The sequence below is a fragment of the Rattus norvegicus genome, chromosome 17 (genome assembly GCF_036323735.1).
Source record: "Rattus norvegicus strain BN/NHsdMcwi chromosome 17, GRCr8, whole genome shotgun sequence".
NCBI classification, from domain to species: domain Eukaryota; kingdom Metazoa; phylum Chordata; class Mammalia; order Rodentia; family Muridae; genus Rattus; species Rattus norvegicus.
The window spans coordinates 72,910,001-72,934,319 of NC_086035.1; the positions used below are offsets into that span (position 1 = coordinate 72,910,001).

Below are 24,319 nucleotides of genomic sequence, written 5' to 3' on the forward strand. Positions count from 1 at the left end.
AAAACCAGGCTGATTTGAAACTCAACATCAAGTGCAACATGAGTTCGAACTCCTGATTCCCCGGAATCTGTCTCCCAAGTGTTTGCCATTCATGTGTGAGTGTGCTTGTGTGTGTGTGCTTATGTGCATGTATATGCTTCTTCACATACACACATGTACACACGCAAAACACATACACACATCCACATACACAGGGGCATCACATGGATCCCAGCCTGATTTCAAACTCATCATGAAGTGAAAAATGAGTTTGAACTACTCTTTTCACTGAGACTCTCTTTCAAATGTCTGCCATTTTGTGAGTGTGTGTGTGTGTGTGTGCGTGCGTGCCTGTGTGTGTGTATGTGTGTATGTAAATGTTTCTTCATATACACACATGTACATAAACACATCACATACACACATGCACATATACAGGGGCATCACATGAACCCCAGCTTGATTTCAAACTCATCATGAAGTGATGAGTTTGAACTACTCTTTCCCCTGAAATTTCTTCCAAGGGTTGCCATTTCTGTTTGTGTGTGTGTGTGTGTGTGTGTGTGCTTGTTTGTTTGTCTGTATGTATGTTTCTCCATATATACACATGTACACACACACAAAACATACACACATGCAAATACAAACCCCAGGCTGATTTCTAATTCATGATGGAGTGAAACATGACTTTGAACTTGTGATTCCACTGACTCTGTCTCCCAAGTGTTTGTCATTCCATTGTACATGAGCTGGGGTTTGTGTATGTGTGTATGTATAAGTTTCGTCATATAAACTTTTATACATACACACAAAACATAAACACATGCACATATATGGGGGCAATCACATGAATCACAGGCTGATTTCAACGTCATCATGAATTGAAGCAAGAGTTTGAATTACTGATTCCACTGGCATTATCTCCTAAGAGTTTGCCTTTCAAATAGGTGTGGAGTTATTTGTGTGCATACAACCACACACACACACACACACACACACACACATACACATACACACACACATCTATAAATGGACACACAAACATAGACATAAAAAAGCAAACACATGCACATACATACGGGTATCACATGAAAGCCAGGATATCAATCATGAATTGAAGCAAGAGTATGAACTACAATCCTCATGACGCTAACCCTCAAATGCTGGTCATTCGTGTTTGTATGTGCTTCTGTCTGTGTGTATGTAGGTATGTACATATATACTCACATACACACATAACATACACACAGACATATACACACATGTGCATATTTAGGGAAATCACATGAATCCCAGGCTTATCTCTAACTCATCCTGAAGTCAAGCATGAGTTAGATCACCTGATCCTCCTGTTTCTGTCTCCAAAGTGTTGGGCACTTGTGTGTGAGTGTTCTTGTTTGTGTGAGTATGTGTTTATGTATATGTATATTCATATACACAAAAGAACATACACACATATAGTCATATGCACATAACTAAGTCTTCCCATGAATCACAAAAGCCTTTGTCTGGACTCAAAATCCTCCCAACACTGACTCCCACATATTTGTCATTCATGTGTGTGTGTTTGCATGGTTGTGTGTGTGTGTATATATATGTATATTCATATAGACACATGTAGATCCCCACAACATACACACAAGCACATAAATATGGGCATCACATGAAAACCAGGCTGATTTGAAACTCAACATGAAGTGAATCATGAGGTTGAACTCCTGATTCCCTTAAATCTATCTCCCAAGTGTTTGCCATTCACATGTGAGTATGCTTGCGTGTGTGTGCTTATGTGCATGTATATGTGTCTTCATATACACACATGTACACACACAAAACACATACACACATGCACATACACAGGGGCATTACATGGATCCCAGCCTGATTTCAAACTCATCATGAAGTGAAAAATGAGTTTGAACTATTTCCCCTGACACTCACTTTCAAATGTCTGCCATTCTTATATGTGTGTGTGTGTGAGCCTGTGTGTGTGTATGTGTGTATGTATATGTTTCTTCATATACACACATGTACATACACACATCACATACACACATGCACATACACAGGGGCATCACATGAACCCCAGCTTGATTTCAAACTCAACATGAAATGAAGAATGACTTTGAACTACTCTTTTCCCTGACACTATCTCTCAAGGGTTTGCCATTCCTGTCTGTGTGTGTGTGTGTGTGTGTGTGTGTGTGCGCTTGTGTGTATGTATACGACTCTCCACATATACACATGTACACAAACAAAAAACATACACACATGCAAATACATATTGGCATCACATGAACCCCAGGCTGATTTCTAACTCACGATGAAGTGAAAAATGAGTTTGAACTTGTGATTCCACTGACTCTGTTTTCTAATTTTTTGCTATTCGATTCAATGAGAGCTGGCATTTGTGTGTATGTGTGTATGTATATGTATCCATATAAACTTTTAAACAAACTCACAAAACATAAAAATGGACATATATGAGGCCATCACATGAAACGCAGTCTGATTTCAAACTCATCATGAATTGAAGCAAGAGTTTGAATTACTGATTCCATTGACATTATCTCCTAAGAGTTTGCCTTTCACATGGGTGTGTTGTTCCTTGTGTGCATACAAACACACACACACACACACACACACACACAAAGACACACACACATCTACATATGGAAACGCACACATGGACATACAAAAGCAAAAACATGCACATACATGGGGGTCTCACATGAAACCCAGGATATAAATCATGAACTGAAGCAAGAGTATGAACTATGATCCTCATGACGCTAACCCTCAAGTGTTGGCCATTCGTGTTTGTGTGTGCTTCTGTCTGTGTGTATGTGTGTATGTACATGTATATTCACATACACACATAACATACACACAGACATATACACACATGCGCATATGTATTGGAATCACATGAATCCAAGGCTTATCTCTAATTCATCCTGAAGTCAAGCATGAGTTAGAACACCTGATCCTCCTGTTTCTGTCTCCAAAGTGTTGGGCACTCGTGTGTGAGTGTTCTTGTTTGTGTGTGTATGTGTTTATGTATATGTATATTCATATACACAAAAGAACATACACACACATATAGTCATATGCACATAACTAAGTCTTCCCATGAATCACAGAAGCCTTTGTCTGGACCCAAAATCCTCCCGACTCTGACTCCCACATACTTCCCATTAATGTGTGAGTATTTGCGTGCATGTGTGACTGTGTGTATATATGTATATTCATATAGACACAGGTAGATCCACACAACATACACACATGCATATAAATATGGGCATCACATGAAATCCAGGTTGATTTTAAACTCAACATCAAGTGCAGCATGAGTTCGAACTCCTGATTCCCCTGAATCTGTCTCCCAAGTGTTTGCCATTCATGTGTGAGTGTGCTTGCGTGTGTGTGCTTATGTGCATGTATATGTGTCTTCACATACACACATGTACACACACAAAACACATACACACATGCACATACACAGGGGCATCACATGGATCCCAGTCTGATTTCAAACTCGTCATGAAGTGAAAAATGATTTGTACTACCCTTTTCCCTGACAATCTCTTTCAAATGCCTTACATTTTGTGTGTGTGTCTGTGTGTGTGTGTGCCTGTGTGTGTATGTGTGCATGTATATGTTTCTTCATATACACACATGTACATAAACACATCACATACACACATGCACATACATAAGGGCATCACATGAACCCCAGCTTGATTTTAAACTCATCATGAAGTGAAGAATGACTTTGAACTACTCTTTCCCCTGACACTATCTCTCAAGGGGTTGCCATTCCTGTGTGTGTGTGTGTGTGTGTGTGTGTGTGTGTGCTTGTGTGTATGTATACGACTCTCCACATATACACATGTACACAAACAAAAAACATAGACACATGCAAATACATATTGGCATCATATGAACCCCAGGCTGATTTCTAACTCATGATGAAGTGAAACATGAGCTTGAACTTGTGATTCCACTGACATTGTCTTCTAAGTGTTTGCTATTCGATTCAATGAGAGCTGGCGTTTGTGTGTATGTGTGTATGTTTATGTATCCATATAAACTTTTATACATACTCACAAAACATAAACACATGCACATATATGGGGCCATCACAAGAATCCCAGGCTGATTCCAAACTCATCATGGATTGAATCAAGAGTTTGAATTACTGATTCCACTGGCATTATCTCCTAAGAGTTTGCCATTCAAGTGGGTGTGTCGTTCCTTGTGTGCATACACAAACACACACACACACACACACACACACACACACACACACATGGACATACAAAAGCAAACACATGCACAAATGTAGGGGTATCACATGAAACCCAGGATATCAATTATGAATTGAAGCAAGACTTTGAACTACAATCCTCATGACTCTAACCCTCAAGTGTTGGCCATTCGTGTTTGTGTATGCATTTGTCTGTGTGTATGTGTGTATGTACATGTATATTCACATACACACATAACATACACACAGACATATACACACATGCGCATATGTAGGGGAATCACATGAATCCCAGGCTTATCTCTAACTCATCCTTAAGACAAGCATGAGTTAGAACACCTGATCCTCCTGTTTCTATCTCCAAAGTGTTGGGCACTCATGTGTGAGTGTTCTTGTTTGTGTGTGTATGTATGTGTTTATGTATATGTATATTCATATACACAAAAGAACATACACACACATATAGTCATATGCACATAACTAACTCTTCCCATGAATCACAGAAGCCTTTGTCTGGACTCAAAATCCTCCCGACTCGGACTCCCACATACTTCCCATTCATGTGTGTGTGTTTGCGTGCATGTGTGACCGTGTGTATATATTCATATAGACACAGGTAGATCCACACAACATACACACATGCACATAAATATGGGCATCACATGAAAACCAGGGTGATTTGAAACTCAACATCAAATGCAGTATGAGTTCGAATTCCTGATTCCCCTGAATCTGTCTCCCAAGCGTTTGCCATTCACTTGTGAGTGTGCTTGAGTGTGTGCTTATGTGCATGTATATGTGTCTTCACATACACACATGTACACACACAAAACACATACACAATGCACATACACAGGGGCATCACATGGATCCCAGCCTGATTTCAAACCCATCATGAAGTGGAAAATGGGTGTGAACTACTCTTTCCCCTGACACTCTCTTTCAAACGTCTGCCATTCTTGTGTGTGTGTGTCTGTGTGTGTGTATGCCTGTGTGTGTGTGTATGTGTGTATGTATATGCTTCTTCATATACACACATGTACATACACACATCACATACACACATGCACATACACAGGGGCATCACACATGGATCCCAGCCTGATTTCAAACTCATCATGAAGTGAAGAATGAGTTTGAACTACTCTTTCCCCTGACACTCTCTTTCAAATGTCTGCCATTCTTTTGTGTGTGTGTGTGTGTGTGTGTGTTTGCGTGTGTGTGCATGTGTGTACGTATATGGTTCTCCACATATACACATGTACACACACAAAAACAAACACACATGCAAATACATATTGGCATCACATGAACCCCAGGCTGATTTCTAACTCATGATGAAGTGAAACATGAGCTTGAACTTGTGATTCAACTGACATTGTCTTCTAAGTGTTTGCTATTCGATTCAATGAGAGCTGGCGTTTGTGTGTATGTGTGTATGTTTATGTATCCATATAAACTTTTATACATACTCACAAAACATAAACACATGCACATATATGGGGCCATCACACGAATCCCAGGCTGATTCCAAACTCATCATGGATTGAATCAAGAGTTTGAATTACTGATTCCACTGGCATTATCTCCTAAGAGTTTGCCATTCAAGTGGGTGTGTCGTTCCTTGTGTGCATACACACACACACACACACACACACACACACACACACACACGGACATACAAAAGCAAACACATGCACAAATGTAGGGGTATCACATGAAACCCAGGATATCAATTATGAATTGAAGCAAGACTTTGAACTACAATCCTCATGACTCTAACCCTCAAGTGTTGGCCATTTGTGTTTGTGTATGCATTTGTCTGTGTGTATGTGTGTATGTACATGTATATTCACATACACACATAACATACACACAGACATATACACACATGCGCATATGTAGGGGAATCACATGAATCCCAGGCTTATCACTAACTCATCCTTAAGACAAGCATGAGTTAGAACACCTGATCCTCCTGTTTCTGTCTCCAATGTGTTGGGCACTCGTGTGTGAGTGTTCTTGTTTGTGTGTGTATGTGTTTATGTATATGTATATTCATATACACAAAAGAACATACACACACATATAATCATATGCACATAACTAAGTCTTCCCATGAATCACAGAAGCCTTTGTCTGGACTCAAAATCCTCCTGACTCGGACTCCCACATATTTGCCATTCATGTGTGTGTGTTTGCATGCATGTGTGACCGTGTGTATATATTCATATAGACACAGGTAGATCCACAAACATACACACAAACACATAAATATGGGCATCACATGAAAACCAGGGTGATTTGAAACTCAACATCAAATGCAGTATGAGTTCGAATTCCTGATTCCACTGAATCTGTCTCTCAAGCGTTTGCCATTCACTTGTGAGTGTGCTTGAGTGTGTGCTTATGTGCATGTATATGTGTCTTCACATACACACATGTACACACACAAAACACATACACAATGCACATACACAGGGGCATCACATGGATCCCAGCCTGATTTCAAACCCATCATGAAGTGGAAAATGGGTGTGAACTACTCTTTCCCCTGACACTCTCTTTCAAACGTCTGCCAATCTTGTGTGTGTGTGTCTGTGTGTGTGTATGCCTGTGTGTGTGTGTATGTGTGTATGTATATGCTTCTTCATATACACACATGTACATACACACATCACATACACACATGCACATACACAGGGGCATCACACATGGATCCCAGCCTGATTTCAAACTCATCATGAAGTGAAGAATGAGTTTGAACTACTCTTTCCCCTGACACTCTCTTTCAAATGTCTGCCATTCTTTTGTGAGTGTGTGTGTTTGCGTGTGTGTGCATGTGTGTACATATATGTTTCTCCATATATACACATGTACACACATGCAAATACATATTGGCATCACATGAATCCCAGGCTGATTTCTAACTCATGATGAAGTGAAATATGAGCTTGAACTTGTGATTCCACTGACATTGTCTTCTAAGTGTTTGCTATTCGATTCAATGAGAGCTGGCGTTTGTGTGTATGTGTGTATGTATATGTATCCATATAAACTTTTATACATACTCACAAAACATAAACACATGCACATGTATGGGGCCATCACACGAATCCCAGGCTGATTTCAAACTCATCATGAAATTAAGAATGACTTTGAACTACTCTTTTCCCTGACATTCTCTTTCAAATGCCTGCCATTCTTGTGTGTGTGTGTGTGTGTGTCGCGTGTGTGTGCATGTGTATACGTATACGTTTCTCTATATATACACATGTACACACACGCAAAACATACACACAGGTAAATACATATTGGCATCACATGAACCCCAGGCTGGTTTCTAACTCACGATGAAGTGATACATGAGTTTGAACTTGTGATTCCACTGAATCTGTCTTCTAAATGTTTGTTATTCGATTCAATGAGAGCTGGCATTTGTGTGTATGTGTGTATGTATATGTATCCATATAAACTTTTATACATACTCACAAAACATAAACACATGCACATATATGGGGCCATCACACGAATCCCAGGCTGATTCCAAACTCATCATGGATTGAATCAAGAGTTTGAATTACTGATTCCACTGGCATTATCTCCTAAGAGTTTGCCATTCAAGTGGGTGTGTCGTTCTTTTTGTGCATACACAAACACACACACACGCACACACATCTATATATGGACACACACACATGGACATACAAAAGCACACACATGCACATACGTACAGGTGTCACATGAAACTCAGGATATCAATCATGAATTGAAGCAAGAGTATGAACTACGATCCTGATGACGCTAACCCTCAAGTGTTGGCCATTCATGTTTGTGTGTGCATTTGTCTGTGTGTATGTGTGTATGTACATGTATATTCACATACACACATAACATACACACAGACATATACACACATGCGCATATGTAGGGGAAATCACATGAATCCCAGGCTTATCTCTAATTCATCCTGAAGTCAAGCATGAGTTAGAACACCTGATCCTCCTGTTTCTGTCTCCAAAGTGTTGGGCACTCGTTTGTGAGTGTTCTTGTTTGTGTGAGTATGTGCTTATGTATATGTATTTTCATATACACAAATGGACATACACACACATATAGTCATATGCAAATAACTAAGGGCTTCCCATGAATCACAGAAGCCTTTGTCTGGACTCAAAAATCCTCCTGACTCACACTCCCACATACTTCCCATTCATGTGTGTGTGTTTGTGTGCATGTGTGTGTGTGTATATATATGTATATTCATATAGACACAGGTAGATCCACACAACATACACACATGCACCTAAATATGGGCATCACATGAAAACCAGGGTGATTTGAAACTCAACATGAAGTGAATCATGAGGTTGAACTCCTGATTCCCCTAAATCTATCTCCCAAGTGTTTGCATTCACATGTGAGTATGCTTGCGTGTGTGTGCTTATGTGCATGTATATGTGTCTTCATATACACACATGTACACACACAAAACACATACACACATGCACATACACAGCGGCATCACATGGATCCCAGCCTGATTTCAAACTCATCATGAAGTGAAAAATGAGTTTGAACTACTCTTTCCCCTAACACTCATTTTCAAATGTCTGCCTTTCTTGTGTGTGTGTGTTGTGTATGTGTGTGTGTTTGCCTGTGTGTGTGTATGTGTGCATGTATATGTTTCTCCATATACACACATGTACATGCACACATCACATACACACAGGCACATATATAAGGGCATCACATGAACCCCAGGTTGATTTCAAACTCAACATGAAATGAAGTATGACTTTGAACTACTCTTTTCACCTGACACTATCTCCCAAGGGTTTTCCATTCCTGTATGTGTGTGTGTGTGTGTGTGTGTGTGTGTGTGTGTGTGTGTTTGTGTGTGTGTATATGATTCTCCATATATACACATGTACACACACACAATACATACACACATGCAAATGAATATTGGCATCACATGAACCCCAGGTTGATTTCTAACTTATGATGAAGTGCAACATGAGTTTAAACTTCTGATTCCACTGACTCTGTCTTCTAAGTGTTTGCTATTCAATTGTATGTGAGCTGGCATTTCTGTGTATATGTGCATGTATATGTATCCATATAAACTTTTATACATACACACAAAACATAAACACATGCACATATATGAGGCCATCACACGAATCGCAGGCTGATTTCAAACTCATCATGAATTGAAACAAGAGTTTGAATTACTGATTCCACTGGCATTATCTCCTAAGAGTTTGCCATTCAAGTGGTTGTGCCGTTCCTTGTGTGCATACACAAACACACACACACACAAACACACACACGCACACACATCTATATATGGACACACAAAACATGGACATGCAAAGCAAACACATGCACATATGTAGCGGTGTCACATGAAACCCAGGATATCAATCATGAATTGAAGCAAGACTTTGAACGACGATCCTCATGATGCTAACCCTCAAATGCTGGCCATTCGTGTTTGTGTGTGCATTTGTCTGTGTGTATGTCGGTATGTACATGTATATTCACATACACACATAACATACACACAGACATATACACACATGCGCATATGTAGTGGAATCACATGAATCCCAGGCTTATCTCTAACTCATACTGAAGTCAAGCATGAGTTAGATCACCTGATCCTCCTGTTTCTGTCTCCAAAGTGTTGGGCACTCGTGTGTGAGTGTTCTTGTTTGTGTGTGTATGTGTTTATGTATATGTATATTCATATACACAAAAGGACATACACACACATATAGTCATATGCACATAACTAAGGGCTTCCCATGAATTACAGAAGCCTTTGTCTGGACTCAAAATCCTCCCGACTCAGACTCACATATATTTGTCATTCATGTGTGTTTGTTTGCGTGCATGTGTGTGTATGTATATATATGTATATGCATATAGACACATGAAGATCCACACAACACACCCACACATTCACATAAATATGGCCATCACATGAAAACCAGGTTGATTTGAAACTCAACATGAAATGAATCATGAGGTTGAACTCATGATTCCCCTGAATCTGTCCCCCAAGTGTTTGCCATTCACTTGTGAGTATTCTTGTGTGTTTGTGCTCACGTGCATGTATATGTGTCTTCACATACACACATGTACACACACAAAACAGATACACACATGCACATACACAGGGGCATCACATGGATCCCATCCTGATTTCAAACTCATCATGAAGTGAAAAATGAGTTTGAACTACTCTTTTCCTGACACTCTCTTTCAAATGTCTGCCATTCTTTCTGTGTGTGTGTGTGTGTGTGTGTGTGTGAGAGAGAGAGAGAGAGAGAGAGAGAGCCTATGTGTGTGTGTGTATGCATATGTTTCTCCATATACACACATGTACATGCCCACATCACCTACACACAGGCACATATATAAGGGCATCACATGAACCCCAGGTTGATTTCAAACTCAACATGAAATGAAGTATGACTTTGAACTACTCTTTTCACCTGACACTATCTCTCAAGGGTTTGCCATTCCTGTCTGTGTGTGTGTGTGTGTGTGTTTGTGTGTGTGTATGTGTGTACATATATGTTTCTCCATATATACACATGTACACACACAAAACATACACACATGCAAATACATATTGGCATCACATGAACCCCAGGCTGATTTCTAACTCACGATGAAGTGAAATATGAGTTTGAAGTTGTGATTCCACTGACTCTGTTTTCTAATTTTTTGCTATTCGATTCAATGAGAGCTGGCGTTTGTGTGTATGTGTGTATGTATATGTATCCATATAAACTTTTAAACAAACTCACAAAACATAAAAATGGACATATATGAGGCCATCACATGAAATGCAGTCTGATTTCAAACTCATCATGGATTGAATCAAGAGTTTGAATTACTGATTCCACTGGCATTATCTCCTAAGAGTTTGCCATTCAAGTGGGTGTGTCGTTCCTTGTGTGCATACACACACACACACACACACACACACACACACACACACACGGACATACAAAAGCAAACACATGCACAAATGTAGGGGTATCACATGAAACCCAGGATATCAATTATGAATTGAAGCAAGACTTTGAACTACAATCCTCATGACTCTAACCCTCAAGTGTTGGCCATTTGTGTTTGTGTATGCATTTGTCTGTGTGTATGTGTGTATGTACATGTATATTCACATACACACATAACATACACACAGACATATACACACATGCGCATATGTAGGGGAATCACATGAATCCCAGGCTTATCACTAACTCATCCTTAAGACAAGCATGAGTTAGAACACCTGATCCTCCTGTTTCTGTCTCCAATGTGTTGGGCACTCGTGTGTGAGTGTTCTTGTTTGTGTGTGTATGTGTTTATGTATATGTATATTCATATACACAAAAGAACATACACACACATATAATCATATGCACATAACTAAGTCTTCCCATGAATCACAGAAGCCTTTGTCTGGACTCAAAATCCTCCTGACTCGGACTCCCACATATTTGCCATTCATGTGTGTGTGTTTGCATGCATGTGTGACCGTGTGTATATATTCATATAGACACAGGTAGATCCACAAACATACACACAAACACATAAATATGGGCATCACATGAAAACCAGGGTGATTTGAAACTCAACATCAAATGCAGTATGAGTTCGAATTCCTGATTCCACTGAATCTGTCTCTCAAGCGTTTGCCATTCACTTGTGAGTGTGCTTGAGTGTGTGCTTATGTGCATGTATATGTGTCTTCACATACACACATGTACACACACAAAACACATACACAATGCACATACACAGGGGCATCACATGGATCCCAGCCTGATTTCAAACCCATCATGAAGTGGAAAATGGGTGTGAACTACTCTTTCCCCTGACACTCTCTTTCAAACGTCTGCCAATCTTGTGTGTGTGTGTCTGTGTGTGTGTATGCCTGTGTGTGTGTGTATGTGTGTATGTATATGCTTCTTCATATACACACATGTACATACACACATCACATACACACATGCACATACACAGGGGCATCACACATGGATCCCAGCCTGATTTCAAACTCATCATGAAGTGAAGAATGAGTTTGAACTACTCTTTCCCCTGACACTCTCTTTCAAATGTCTGCCATTCTTTTGTGAGTGTGTGTGTTTGCGTGTGTGTGCATGTGTGTACATATATGTTTCTCCATATATACACATGTACACACATGCAAATACATATTGGCATCACATGAATCCCAGGCTGATTTCTAACTCATGATGAAGTGAAATATGAGCTTGAACTTGTGATTCCACTGACATTGTCTTCTAAGTGTTTGCTATTCGATTCAATGAGAGCTGGCGTTTGTGTGTATGTGTGTATGTATATGTATCCATATAAACTTTTATACATACTCACAAAACATAAACACATGCACATGTATGGGGCCATCACACGAATCCCAGGCTGATTTCAAACTCATCATGAAATTAAGAATGACTTTGAACTACTCTTTTCCCTGACATTCTCTTTCAAATGCCTGCCATTCTTGTGTGTGTGTGTGTGTGTGTCGCGTGTGTGTGCATGTGTATACGTATACGTTTCTCTATATATACACATGTACACACACGCAAAACATACACACAGGTAAATACATATTGGCATCACATGAACCCCAGGCTGGTTTCTAACTCACGATGAAGTGATACATGAGTTTGAACTTGTGATTCCACTGAATCTGTCTTCTAAATGTTTGTTATTCGATTCAATGAGAGCTGGCATTTGTGTGTATGTGTGTATGTATATGTATCCATATAAACTTTTATACATACTCACAAAACATAAACACATGCACATATATGGGGCCATCACACGAATCCCAGGCTGATTCCAAACTCATCATGGATTGAATCAAGAGTTTGAATTACTGATTCCACTGGCATTATCTCCTAAGAGTTTGCCATTCAAGTGGGTGTGTCGTTCTTTTTGTGCATACACAAACACACACACACGCACACACATCTATATATGGACACACACACATGGACATACAAAAGCACACACATGCACATACGTACAGGTGTCACATGAAACTCAGGATATCAATCATGAATTGAAGCAAGAGTATGAACTACGATCCTGATGACGCTAACCCTCAAGTGTTGGCCATTCATGTTTGTGTGTGCATTTGTCTGTGTGTATGTGTGTATGTACATGTATATTCACATACACACATAACATACACACAGACATATACACACATGCGCATATGTAGGGGAAATCACATGAATCCCAGGCTTATCTCTAATTCATCCTGAAGTCAAGCATGAGTTAGAACACCTGATCCTCCTGTTTCTGTCTCCAAAGTGTTGGGCACTCGTTTGTGAGTGTTCTTGTTTGTGTGAGTATGTGCTTATGTATATGTATTTTCATATACACAAATGGACATACACACACATATAGTCATATGCAAATAACTAAGGGCTTCCCATGAATCACAGAAGCCTTTGTCTGGACTCAAAAATCCTCCTGACTCACACTCCCACATACTTCCCATTCATGTGTGTGTGTTTGTGTGCATGTGTGTGTGTGTATATATATGTATATTCATATAGACACAGGTAGATCCACACAACATACACACATGCACCTAAATATGGGCATCACATGAAAACCAGGGTGATTTGAAACTCAACATGAAGTGAATCATGAGGTTGAACTCCTGATTCCCCTAAATCTATCTCCCAAGTGTTTGCATTCACATGTGAGTATGCTTGCGTGTGTGTGCTTATGTGCATGTATATGTGTCTTCATATACACACATGTACACACACAAAACACATACACACATGCACATACACAGCGGCATCACATGGATCCCAGCCTGATTTCAAACTCATCATGAAGTGAAAAATGAGTTTGAACTACTCTTTCCCCTAACACTCATTTTCAAATGTCTGCCTTTCTTGTGTGTGTGTGTTGTGTATGTGTGTGTGTTTGCCTGTGTGTGTGTATGTGTGCATGTATATGTTTCTCCATATACACACATGTACATGCACACATCACATACACACAGGCACATATATAAGGGCATCACATGAACCCCAGGTTGATTTCAAACTCAACATGAAATGAAGTATGACTTTGAACTACTCTTTTCACCTGACACTATCTCCCAAGGGTTTTCCATTCCTGTATGTGTGTGTGTGTGTGTGTGTGTGTGTGTGTGTGTGTGTGTGTTTGTGTGTGTGTATATGATTCTCCATATATACACATGTACACACACACAATACATACACACATGCAAATGAATATTGGCATCACATGAACCCCAGGTTGATTTCTAACTTATGATGAAGTGCAACATGAGTTTAAACTTCTGATTCCACTGACTCTGTCTTCTAAGTGTTTGCTATTCAATTGTATGTGAGCTGGCATTTCTGTGTATATGTGCATGTATATGTATCCATATAAACTTTTATACATACACACAAAACATAAACACATGCACATATATGAGGCCATCACACGAATCGCAGGCTGATTTCAAACTCATCATGAATTGAAACAAGAGTTTGAATTACTGATTCCACTGGCATTATCTCCTAAGAGTTTGCCATTCAAGTGGTTGTGCCGTTCCTTGTGTGCATACACAAACACACACACACACAAACACACACACGCACACACATCTATATATGGACACACAAAACATGGACATGCAAAGCAAACACATGCACATATGTAGCGGTGTCACATGAAACCCAGGATATCAATCATGAATTGAAGCAAGACTTTGAACGACGATCCTCATGATGCTAACCCTCAAATGCTGGCCATTCGTGTTTGTGTGTGCATTTGTCTGTGTGTATGTCGGTATGTACATGTATATTCACATACACACATAACATACACACAGACATATACACACATGCGCATATGTAGTGGAATCACATGAATCCCAGGCTTATCTCTAACTCATACTGAAGTCAAGCATGAGTTAGATCACCTGATCCTCCTGTTTCTGTCTCCAAAGTGTTGGGCACTCGTGTGTGAGTGTTCTTGTTTGTGTGTGTATGTGTTTATGTATATGTATATTCATATACACAAAAGGACATACACACACATATAGTCATATGCACATAACTAAGGGCTTCCCATGAATTACAGAAGCCTTTGTCTGGACTCAAAATCCTCCCGACTCAGACTCACATATATTTGTCATTCATGTGTGTTTGTTTGCGTGCATGTGTGTGTATGTATATATATGTATATGCATATAGACACATGAAGATCCACACAACACACCCACACATTCACATAAATATGGCCATCACATGAAAACCAGGTTGATTTGAAACTCAACATGAAATGAATCATGAGGTTGAACTCATGATTCCCCTGAATCTGTCCCCCAAGTGTTTGCCATTCACTTGTGAGTATTCTTGTGTGTTTGTGCTCACGTGCATGTATATGTGTCTTCACATACACACATGTACACACACAAAACAGATACACACATGCACATACACAGGGGCATCACATGGATCCCATCCTGATTTCAAACTCATCATGAAGTGAAAAATGAGTTTGAACTACTCTTTTCCTGACACTCTCTTTCAAATGTCTGCCATTCTTTCTGTGTGTGTGTGTGTGTGTGTGTGTGTGAGAGAGAGAGAGAGAGAGAGAGAGAGCCTATGTGTGTGTGTGTATGCATATGTTTCTCCATATACACACATGTACATGCCCACATCACCTACACACAGGCACATATATAAGGGCATCACATGAACCCCAGGTTGATTTCAAACTCAACATGAAATGAAGTATGACTTTGAACTACTCTTTTCACCTGACACTATCTCTCAAGGGTTTGCCATTCCTGTCTGTGTGTGTGTGTGTGTGTGTTTGTGTGTGTGTATGTGTGTACATATATGTTTCTCCATATATACACATGTACACACACAAAACATACACACATGCAAATACATATTGGCATCACATGAACCCCAGGCTGATTTCTAACTCACGATGAAGTGAAATATGAGTTTGAAGTTGTGATTCCACTGACTCTGTTTTCTAATTTTTTGCTATTCGATTCAATGAGAGCTGGCGTTTGTGTGTATGTGTGTATGTATATGTATCCATATAAACTTTTAAACAAACTCACAAAACATAAAAATGGACATATATGAGGCCATCACATGAAATGCAGTCTGATTTCAAACTCATCATGGATTGAATCAAGAGTTTGAATTACTGATTCCACTGGCATTATCTCCTAAGAGTTTGCCTTTCAAATGGGTGTGTTGTTCCTTCTGTGCATACACACACACACACACACACACACACACACACACACATACACACACACACACACATCTATATATGGACACACACACATGGACATGCAAAGCAAACACATGCACATATGTAGCGGTATCACATGAAACCCAGGATATCAATCATGAATTGAAGCAAGAGTATGAACTACGATCCTCATGACGCTAACCCTCAAATGCTGGCCATTCGTGTTTATGTGTGCATTTGTCTGTGTGTATGTGTGTGTGTACATGTATATTCACATACACACATAACATACACACAGACATATACACACACACATGCGCATATGTAGGAGAATCACATGAATCCCAGGCTTATCTCTAACTCATACTGAAGTCAAGCATGAGTTAGAACGCCTGATCCTCCTGTTTCTGTCTCCAAAGTGTTGGGCACTCGTGTGTGAGTGTTCTTGTTTGTGTGTGTATGTGTTTATGTATATGTATATTCATATACACAAATGGACATACACACACATATACTCATATGCACATAACTAAGGGCTTCAGATGAATCACAGACGCATTAGTCTGGACTCAAAATCCCCCCCGACTCTGACTGCCACATACTTCCCAATCATGTGTGTGGGTTTGTGTGCATGTGTGACCGTGTGTATATATGTATATTCATATAGACACAGGTAGATTCACACAACATATACACATTCACATAAATATGGGCATCACATGAAAACCAGGGTGATTTGAAACTCAACATCAAGTTCAGCATGAGTTCGAACTCCTGATTCCCCTGAATCTGTCTCCCAAGTGTTTGGCATTCACATGTGAGTATGACTGCGTGTGTGTGCTTATGTGCATGTATATGTGTCTTCACATACACACATGTACACACACAAAACACATACACACATGCACATACACAGGGGCATCACATGGATCCCAGCCTGATTTCAAACTCATCATGAAGTGAAAAATGAGTTTGAACTACTCTTTTCACTGAGACTCTCTTTCAAATGTCTGCCATTTTGTGTGTGTGTGTGTGTTTGTGCCAGTGTGTGTGTATGTGTGCATGTATATGTTTCTTCATATACACACATGTACATACACACATCACATACACACATGCACATACATAAGGGCATCACATGAACTCCAGCTTGATTTCAAACTCATCATGAAGTGAAGAATGAGTTTGAACTACTCTTTTCACTGAGACTCTCTTTCAAATGTCTGCCATTTTGTGTGTGTTTGTGCCAGTGTGTGTGTATGTGTGCATGTATATGTTTCTTCATATACACACATGTACATACACACATCACATACACACATGCACATACATAAGGGCATCACATGAACTCCAGCTTGATTTTAAACTCATCATGAAGTGAAGAATGAGTTTGAACTACTCTTTCATCAGACACTATCTCTCAAGGGGTTGCCATTCCTGTGTGTGTGTGTGTGTGTGTGTGTGTGTGTGTGTGTGTGTGTGTGCTTGTGTGTATGTATATGACTCTCCATATATACACATGTACACAAACAAAAAACATACACACATGCTAATACATATTGGCATCACATGAAAACCACGCTTCATGATGAAGTGAAACATGAGTTTGAACTTGTGATTCCACTGACTCTGACTCCCAAGTGTTTGTCATTCGGTTGTACGTGAGCTGGGGTTTGTGTGTATGTGTGTATATATAAGTATCTTCATAGAAACTTTTATACATACACACAAAACATAAACACATGCACATATATGGGGCCATCACATGAATCACACGCTGATTTCAAACACATCATGAATTGAAACAAGAGTTTGAATTACTGATTCCACTGGCATTATCTCCTAAGACTTTGCCATTCAAATGGTTGTGTCATTCCTTGTGTGCATTCACACACACACACACACACACACACACACACACTACATAGACATACAAAAGCAAACACATGCACATATATAGGGGTATCACATGAAACGCAGGATATCAATTATGAATTGAAGCAAGACTTTGAACTATGATCCTCATGATGCTAACCCTTAAGTGTTGGCCATTCGTGCTTGTGTGTGCATTTGTCTGTGTGTATGTGTGTATGTACATGTATATTCACATACACACATAACATACACACAGACATATACACACATGCGCATATGTAGGGGAATCACATGATCCCAGGCTTATCTCTAACTCATCCTGAAGTCAAGCATGAGTTAGAACACCTGATCCTCCTGATGCTGTCTCCAAAGTGTTGGGCACTCATGTGTGAGTGTTCTTGTTTGTGTGTGTATGTGTTTATGTATATGTATATTCATATACACAAATGGACATACACACACATATACTCATATGCACGTAACTAAGGGCTTCCCATGAATCACAGAAGAGTTAGTCTGGACTCAAAATCCTCCAGACTCAGACTCCCACATACTTCCCATTCATGTGTGTGTGTTTGTGTGCGTGTGTGTGTGTGTGTGTGTGTGTGTGTGTGTGTATGTATATTCATATAGACACGGGTAGATCCACACAACATACACACATGAAAACCAAGCTGATTTGAAACTCAACATCAAATGCAGTATGAGTTCGAATTCCTGATTCTCCTGAATCTGTCTCCCAAGTGTTTGCCATTCACTTGTGAGTGTGCTTGAGTGTGTGCTTATGTGCATGTATATATGTCTTCACATACACACATGTACACACACAAAACACATACACACATGCACATACACAGGGGCATCACATGGATCCCAGCCTAATTTCAAACTCATCATGAAGTGGAAAATGGGTTTGAACTACTCTTTCCCCTAACACTCTCTTTCAAACGTCTGCCATTCTTGTGTGTGTGTGTGTGTGTGTGTGTGTGTGTGTGCCTGTGTGTGTGTATGTGTGTATGTATATGTTTCTTCATATACACACATGTACATACACACATCACATACACACATGCACATACACAGGGTCATCACATGGATCCCAGCCTGATTTCAAACTAATCATGAATTGAAGAATGAGTTTGAAATACTCTTTTCCCTGACAAATGTCTGCCATTCTTGTGTGTGTGTGTGTGTGTGTTTGCGTGTGTGTGCATGTGTATATGTATATGTTTCTCCATATATACACATGTACACACACGCAAAACATACACACAGGTAAATATATATTGGCATCACATGAACCCCAGGCTGATTTCTAACTCATGATGAAGTGAAACATGAGTTTAAAATTGTGATTCCACTGACTCTGTCTTCTAAGTGTTTGCTATTCGATTCAATGAGAGCTGGCATTTCTGTGTATGTGTGTATGTATATGTATCCATATAAACTTTTATACATACTCACAAAACATAAACACATGCACATATATGGGGCCATCACATGAATCACACGCTGATTTCAAAAACATCAGGAATTAAAACAAGAGTTTGAAATACTGATCACACTGGCATTATCTCCTAAGAGTTTGCCATTCAAATGGTTGTGTCGTTCTTTCTGTGCATACACACACACACACACACACACACACACACACACGGACATACAAAAGCAAATACATGCACAAATATAGGTGTATCACATGAAACCCAGGATATCAATTATGAATTGAAGCAAGACTTTGAACTACAATCCTCATGACTCTAACCCTTAAGTGTTGGCCATTCGTGTTTGTGTGTGCATTTGTCTGTGTGTATGTGTGTATGTACATGTATATTCACATACACACATAACATACACACAGACATATACACACATGCGCATATGTAGGGGAATCACATGATCCCAGGCTTATCTCTAACTCATCCTTAAGACAAGCATGAGTTAGAACACCTGTTACTCCTGTTGCTGTCTCCAAAGTGTTGGGCACTCGTGTGTGAGTGTTCTTGTTTGTGTGTGTATGTGTTTATGTATATGTATATTCATATACACAAAAGGACATACACACATATAGTCATATGAACATAACTAAGCGCTTCCCATGAATCACAGGACCGTTAGTCTGGACTCAAAATCCTCCTGACTCAGACTCCCACATACTCCCCATTCATGTGTGTGTGTTAGTGTGCATGTGTGTGTGTATACATATGTATATTCATATAGGCACAGGTAGATCCACACAACATACACACATGCACATAAATATGGGCATCACATGAAAACCAGGCTGATTTGAAACTCAACATCAAATGCAGTATGAGTTCGAATTCCTGATTCTCCTGAATCTGTCTCCCAAGTGTTTGCCATTCACTTGTGAGTGTGCATGAGTGTGTGCTTATGTGCATGTATATGTGTCTTCACATACACACATGTACACACACAAAACACATACACACATGCACATACACAGGGGCATCACATGGATCCCAGCCTGATTTCAAACTCATCATGAAGTAGAAAATGGGTTTGAACTACTCTTTCCCCTGACACTCTCTTTCAAATGTCGGCCATTCTTGTGTGTGTGTGTGTGTGTGTGTATGCCTGTGTGTGTGTATGTGTGTATGTATATGCTTCTTCATATACACACATATACATACACACATCACATACACACATGCACATCCACAGGGGCATCACATGGATCCCAGCCTGATTTCAAACTCATCATGAAATTAAGAATGACTTTGAACTACTCTTTTCCCTGACATTCTCTTTCAAATGCCTGCCATTCTTGTGTGTGTGTGTGTGTGTGTGTGTGTTGCGTGTGTGTGCATGTGTATATGTATATGTTTCTCCATATATACACCTGTACACGCACACAAAACATACACACAGGTAAATACATATTGGCATCACATGAACCCCAGGCTGGTTTCTAACTCATGATGAAGTGATACATGAGCTTGAACTTGTGATTCCACTAACATTGTCTTCTAAGTGTTTGCTATTCGATTCAATGAGAGCTGGCGTTTGTGTGTATGTGTGTATGTATATGTATCCATATAAACTTTTATACATACTCACAAAACATAAACACATGCACATATATGGGGCCATCACACGAATCCCAGGCTGATTCCAAACTCATCAGAGATTGAATCAAGAGTTTGAATTACTGATTCCACTGGCATTATCTCCTAAGAGTTTGCCATTCAAGTGGGTGTGTCGTTCTTTTGTGCATACACAAACAGACACAAACACACGCACACACATCTATATATGGACACACACACATGGACATGCAAAGCAAACCCATGCACATATGTAGCGGTGTCACATGAAACCCAGGATATCAATCATGAATTGAAGCAAGACTGTGAACGACGATCCTCATGACGCTATCCCTCAAATGCTGACATTCGTGTTTGTGTGTGCATTTGTCTGTGTGTATGTCGGTATGTACATGTATATTCACATACACACATAACATACACACAGACATATACACACATGCGCATATGTAGGAGAATCACATCAATCCCAGGCTTATCTCTAACTCATACTGAAGTCAAGCATGAGTTAGAACGCCTGATCCTCCTGTTTCTGTCTCCAAAGTGTTGGGCACTCGTGTGTGAGTGTTCTTGTTTGTGTGTTATGTGTTTATGTATATGTATATTCATATACACAAAAGGACATACACACACATATAGTCATGTGCACATAACTCAGAGCTTCCCATGAATCACAGAAGCCTTTGTCTGGACTCAAAATCCTCCCGACTCTGACTCCCGCATATTTGTCATTCATGTGTGTGTGTTTGCGTGCATGTGTGTGTATGTATATATATGTATATGCATATAGACACATGAAGATCCACACAACACACCCACACATTCACATAAATATGGCCATCACATGAAAACCAGGTTGATTTGAAACTCAACATGAAGTGAATCATGAGGTTGAACTCGTGATTCCCCTGATTCTGTCCCCCAAGTGTTTGGCATTCACTTGTGAGCATTCCTGTGTGTTTGTGCTCATGTGCATGTATATGTGTCTTCACATACACACATGTACACACACAAAACACATACTCACATGCACATACACAGGGGCATCACATGGATCCCATCCTGATTTCAAACTCATCATGAAGTGAAGAATGACTTTGAACTACTCTTTCCCCTGACACTATCTCTCAAGGGTTTGCCATTCCTGTCTGTGTGTGTGTGTGTGTGTGCTTGTGTGTGTGTGTGTGTATTTGCGTGTGTGTGTATGTATATGTTTCTCCCTGTATACACATGTACACACACACAAAACATACACACATGCAAATACATATTGGCATCACATGAACCCCAGGCTGATTTCTAACTCACGATGAAGTGAAACATGAGTTTGAAGTTGTGATTCCACTGACTCGGTTTTCTAATTGTTTGCTACTTGATTCAATGAGAGCTGGCGTTTGTGTGTATGTGTGTATGTATATGTATCCATATAAACTTTTATACAAACTCACAAAACATAAAAACATGGACATATATGAGGTCATCACACGAAACGCAGGCTGATTTCAAACTCATCATGAAATTAAGAATGACTTTGAACTACTCTTTTCCCTGACATTCTCTTTCAAATGCCTGCCATTCTTGTGTGTGTGTGTGTGTGTGTGTTGCGTGTGTGTGCATGTGTATATGTATATGTTTCTCCATATATACACCTGTACACGCACACAAAACATACACACAGGTAAATACATATTGGCATCACATGAACCCCAGGCTGGTTTCTAACTCATGATGAAGTGATACATGAGCTTGAACTTGTGATTCCACTAACATTGTCTTCTAAGTGTTTGCTATTCGATTCAATGAGAGCTGGCGTTTGTGTGTATGTGTGTATGTATATGTATCCATATAAACTTTTATACATACTCACAAAACATAAACACATGCACATATATGGGGCCATCACACGAATCCCAGGCTGATTCCAAACTCATCAGAGATTGAATCAAGAGTTTGAATTACTGATTCCACTGGCATTATCTCCTAAGAGTTTGCCATTCAAGTGGGTGTGTCGTTCTTTTGTGCATACACAAACAGACACAAACACACGCACACACATCTATATATGGACACACACACATGGACATGCAAAGCAAACCCATGCACATATGTAGCGGTGTCACATGAAACCCAGGATATCAATCATGAATTGAAGCAAGACTGTGAACGACGATCCTCATGACGCTATCCCTCAAATGCTGACATTCGTGTTTGTGTGTGCATTTGTCTGTGTGTATGTCGGTATGTACATGTATATTCACATACACACATAACATACACACAGACATATACACACATGCGCATATGTAGGAGAATCACATCAATCCCAGGCTTATCTCTAACTCATACTGAAGTCAAGCATGAGTTAGAACGCCTGATCCTCCTGTTTCTGTCTCCAAAGTGTTGGGCACTCGTGTGTGAGTGTTCTTGTTTGTGTGTTATGTGTTTATGTATATGTATATTCATATACACAAAAGGACATACACACACATATAGTCATGTGCACATAACTCAGAGCTTCCCATGAATCACAGAAGCCTTTGTCTGGACTCAAAATCCTCCCGACTCTGACTCCCGCATATTTGTCATTCATGTGTGTGTGTTTGCGTGCATGTGTGTGTATGTATATATATGTATATGCATATAGACACATGAAGATCCACACAACACACCCACACATTCACATAAATATGGCCATCACATGAAAACCAGGTTGATTTGAAACTCAACATGAAGTGAATCATGAGGTTGAACTCGTGATTCCCCTGATTCTGTCCCCCAAGTGTTTGGCATTCACTTGTGAGCATTCCTGTGTGTT

General features: G+C 39.8%; 1 protein-coding gene and 2 non-coding genes across 11 annotated transcripts in view; all 3 read right to left on the reverse strand.

The window, feature by feature from the left end:
* Window positions 1–24,319, reverse strand: part of Sfmbt2 (Scm-like with four mbt domains 2) — a 194,563-nt gene that overhangs the window by 65,964 nt on the left and 104,280 nt on the right. The window lies entirely within an intron of this gene.
* Window positions 3,004–3,096, reverse strand: Mir466d (microRNA 466d). The gene has a single exon (NR_037339.1). It is a non-coding gene; the product is annotated as a microRNA 466d (primary transcript).
* On the reverse strand, window positions 17,601–17,679 carry Mir466c (microRNA 466c). The gene has a single exon (NR_032253.1). It is a non-coding gene; the product is annotated as a microRNA 466c (primary transcript).